This window comes from Ornithorhynchus anatinus, chromosome 8 (genome assembly GCF_004115215.2).
Source record: "Ornithorhynchus anatinus isolate Pmale09 chromosome 8, mOrnAna1.pri.v4, whole genome shotgun sequence".
Classification (NCBI taxonomy): domain Eukaryota; kingdom Metazoa; phylum Chordata; class Mammalia; order Monotremata; family Ornithorhynchidae; genus Ornithorhynchus; species Ornithorhynchus anatinus.
Window position 1 is genome coordinate 15,474,476 of NC_041735.1, and position 5,043 is coordinate 15,479,518.

Sequence of the window (5,043 nt, forward strand, 5' to 3'; positions counted from 1 at the left end):
TCAGTAGACTAAGAATTTTTCAAGTAAGTCTTATTGGAGTAGGTGGTGTTTTAGATGGGCATTGAAAGAGAGGAGGACTGAGACTGTCCAGTATGGGGAGAGAGGGAGTTCCAGGCCAAGAATTTCATGACTTCAATTACCACTTCAAGGGGGATAACTCCTAAATCTACCTACCTTTTTAGCTCTGACTTCCCTCCCTCTCTGCAGTCTTGCATTTTCTCCCCCTTCCAGGACATTCTTAAATAGATTTAAAACTCATGTACCAAACTTAACTAAACATCTACCCTCTCAAATGCTCTTCTCCAACTAAGTTTCCCATCACAGTTAACCTCATATCCCCAATCTCTGAAGCCCATAGTCTTGGCATTATTTCTGACTGTCTTTCAGTCCCCACATTCAGTCTGTTGGCAATTCCTGTTGGTTTTTCCTCCACAACATTTCCAGAAATCTTCTCACCTTCCACTATATTCAAACAACCACAGCAACAATCCACCACTTGTCACAGTCTAGTGTGACTACTGCATCAGTCGCCTCACTGATTTCTCTACTTCATCTCTCTTTCTGCAGTGGTGTCCCAGAGTTGAGGCCAAAATATCAGCTGTTTAAAAAATCATTGTTCATTTTTTTCTACTTCCCTCTATCTGTTTAGACACAGTCCATATTACTTAGAATAGTAATATGGTAAGTCCTAAGTCCTAATATCTAATGAATGGAGGAAGTCGTGAATTCCCAGTGAAGTAGAAGCTAACTTGGCCATATATTTGCCAGAGATGGATTGCACTTACTTGTGTTATGCTACATTTCTAAGGAAGACACTAAATCATTGTGTGCTTCTTCTCACCTTGCTGAATTTGTGGAATGGATATAACATTTCTTTCCTTTGAAAGATCCAATTAGAGATGTGGAAGGATAGGTTATAAAATGTATCTTTCCCAAAAGCTAGAACACCTTTTCTAAAAGTCAGAATATAGCAATTAAGATCTAGAGAACAACCGTTGCTTTTAAATGAGCTGAATATAAAGTCGAGACTTTTCATCATCTGCTTTTTACCTTGCTCCAACGTGCTATCAACCTGACAAAAGATTAAGAATTGGCATTGCACAGAATATTTTCTCTAAATGTAAATAATGTCAAATTTGTCTTCTCATAAATCACCCCAAATTACATTAGTTTTATGTGATGACTTTTGTTAAGATCTTAAGTGCTGATATACCTAAATGAAATTTAATTAGGCTTCATTACCCCCTGGAAATTAAGTATAACCCTATAATTTTCCAGGTAGAACCCCATAATATTTGAAAATCTTAAGTGGAGATTATAAATAGGGTTTTTTATTGTAGTGTGGTATTAAATCCCTCATAATTATTTTCTCACAATTCTGCAATTTTTCTATTGATTTTGTTCAAGGGAAAATATTTCATTTAACAAGCCTATGGGGTATTCAATCACTGTTACTCCAAAGGAAATTAATATTTAGGATAGAAAATCAAAATTTAAAATCAAGTAGATTTTAAATAAGCTAACTATAACTATTTTTTCAAGTTTATACATTTCAATTTTTCACTTTTCTTAACATGTATTTACAGACCTTAAATGCAATTATCAAATTTCACTCTAATCAGCTCTTATCTCACATCAGTAATGCTAAAGAAGCTGGGATAAAAAAAAAATACTTACGCCAGTTTCCCATGCACTTTTTTAAGCATCTGATTTTTCCATTGTATCTTTTATTTGCAAAACCAAATGGGCTCCTGAGGAAGCTACTGCCATAGGTGATCTGTGTCAGCACTGTCAATGTGCATCTTCAAAGAAAGTATATATAGGGGAATTCTATATAAGGGAATTTTTTTTAATTGTCCACAAGCGCTTCCAGTTTTACCATATATTTGATACATGTATGCCTTGATAGTGTTTGAAAAATGACAAGGGAAGTGAATGTATTAATACATTTACTTTTGAAGGAATAAATCATATAGATCCAATTGCCGGATTATCAAAAGTCTCCAGTGATATTAGTGGTACGAGTATAGGTCCAATGAAAAGAGTTGTTGACTGTCTTGAGTATTGGATAGAAGCACATATTATTAAACCATCACAGGCCAAGAAGAAGAAACGTTAGTTGATTGGGTAGTTGTCAGTCTCTTTCGTAGGCTCCTCCCTTGCCTCCCACCCTCTAACTGTGGGTGTCCCTCAGGGTTCAGTTCTAGGTTCCCTTCTATTCTCCATCTATACATACTCCCTTGGAGAACTCATTCACTCACATGTTTCACTCACATGTCTTCAACTACCACCTCCATCAATCAGCCAATCAGTGGTATTTACTGATCTCTGCAGATGAATCTCAAATCTCCATCTCCAGCCCTGATCTCTCTCCTTCTCTGCAGTCTTCTGCCTTCAAATCATCTCCACTTGAATGTTCTTCTGTCACCTTAAACATAACATGTCCAAAATCGAACTCCTTATCTTCCCACTCAAACCCTGCCCTTCCCCTGACTTCCAATCACTTTATATTAATGTCTATCTTCCCCTTTAGACTGTAAACTCATTGTGGGCAAGGAATGTGACTGTAATATTTTTATATTGTACTGCCAAGCACTTTGTACAGTTTTCTGCACAAGGTAAGTGCTCAGTAAACATCATTGATTAGTCAGTATCTATGGCTGGTGGCATTCATGATAAGGTTCAGAGCAAACAGTTGTTTTCTGAAATTGCTGAATGAACAATACTTTAGCTAATATTAACATCAAGCAGATAATAAAGAAGGACTAGCCAAATAAGCAAATGAATAATACCTTTAAAGTGTAACTATTTCAGAATGCCTGTAACTATCTCTCTAGTAAGTAAATTTCTTGATGCTCTTTCTGCACACGACCTTGAATACATCTTTGTTCATATGTAAAATATAACTAGGGCAAAGCCAAAAAACAATTAATAATTTAAATAGCACAAAGATTCAATGCCAAATCTTGCAGCCTATATGAATCTCTACTTTATGTGCTAGCAAATCAAGTGGCAAAGCAGTAGGTTGGGTGACTAGAAATGTACTAAATATTCATAAAAAAGCTAAAATATGTAAAGTCCCAAAACAGGCACTATTATTAGGTGATTCACTCGAGTAATTAATCCAGCTTGTCAAGAGCAAGAAAATATTAGGCTTCAAAAGAAGAAGTTATTGGCGAATTTAAGGGGAAAAATTTTAGGATGGTAGAAAGGTACTTAAAAAGCAACTCGGGTAAATAGTTTCATATAATTTTGTGCTTGGGGAGATGAAAAACTTAAAACATTGTGGTCTTAATAAGTTTATATGTGTTAGCCTTATTTATGTATCACTGTAAAGATTATATAAAGATTATAGGAGTGACTGTGCTCTGTGCTGAACTAGGAGAAAATCAATTTTTCATTCCTCTGAGAAGCTCACAATGCAACTGGAATTTTACCTGAACCAAGTAAACAAAATTATCATCTAACCTGAATGAGAAAAATGGAGAGAAAGTCTTTATCTTTCTATTTTCATCTCTCCTATTATCATCTAAGTTTGACTGATATTCAAGGGACACAATTGTTATGGGAAAATCTAAGAAGAACCCTGTGTAAGCCATGGCAGTGGATTTATAATAGAAGCACTTTAAAATTGAAATTACTAGAAAAGATGGGTGGTTTATAGTCCGTTGTAATTTCTCTCTGCCTGTATTATTCTGTGAAAAGCTCTACTTCAATGTAGCATCTTTTTCTCCCCCTGGTTTGTCTAATTTTATAAAAGTTGAAGTGACCAAGATGTGAGGGGATCATATTTCTGACCAAAGATCACAGTAATGAACCTGTAGACACACTGGGTCTAAAATCTAAGAAACCCTACAATTTAAGATTTTAAAACTGAAACACTAAATGAGAACTATTTTTGTGAGAAATAAATGGCACACTTAAAAAATCTTCTGATAATTTCAGGACTCAGTAATGTAAATAACTGAGCATGGTTGAATATAACAGTGGTTGACACAATATCACATTCTCAGGTCTACACTCGGAAATGTTCCAAATAATTCAGGCTAGTGGTCTCAAACCAAAAGGAAGTGTTCCAGGAGAGGGAGACAGGCTTGAAATACTCTTTCTGTCCTCAACACTGAAGATCTTATAATTGGGTTTCTGTACTGACTTCAAGATGGAATACATGGGTGTGAGCTTTGATTAGCATGTTGCAGTTGCATGATCCACTATTGTAATGGTTATTTAAACTTTAAACATTAAAAAATTGTCTCAGAGGCTGAACACATTCCCTTATTCACACAGGACAGTTCCAAAATTATGCTGAAAAATGCTATGCAAATATTCCAGTTCTAGAAGTAGCCTGGACATACTGTTCACCTATCCGGTAGCAACCCTAAATTGCTCTTTCTTAATTTAAATGTATCAACTTCTACTTTAAGGCTGTGACATGCTAAATAAATGTTCAGTGTAGTTCCTAAAGCATCAGGAAAATCCCCAAATATTGGAGAACATTAATCCCACATTCCCTCTTCCCCTTCTCTTGCAGCCCTGCCACACACCACCTCTATCTCCCCATTACCCCCTTTCCCTCCCTTAATCCTCTCCTCCACATCAAACACACACTTGTCAGGTCACACAAAAGAGAACTAGAAAGGACACAAGATTGGAGGTGATATCACTGTTTACAACAAAAATGATATATTATTATTAGTGTTGTGGTCTATCCTAGGGTCACAGTTGATATTCCTTATGTATTTAGGTCTGATAATCCCAATGGATGGTTTGTGAAACTCATACTGTTTCTATCTTGTTTTAGAAAGTCACTTAAGAATAATAACGTTATTTGTTAAGACTTACTATGAGTCAAGCACTGTTGTAAGTGCTAGAGTAGATACAAGCTAATCAGGTTGGATACAATCCTTGTCCCGCATGGGGTTCACAGTCTCTATCCCCATTTTACAGATGAGGTTACTGAGGCTCAGAGAAATGAAGTGACTTGTCCACGGTCACCCAGCAGACAGGTGGAAGAGCCAGAATTCGAACCCAGGTCCTTTTGAC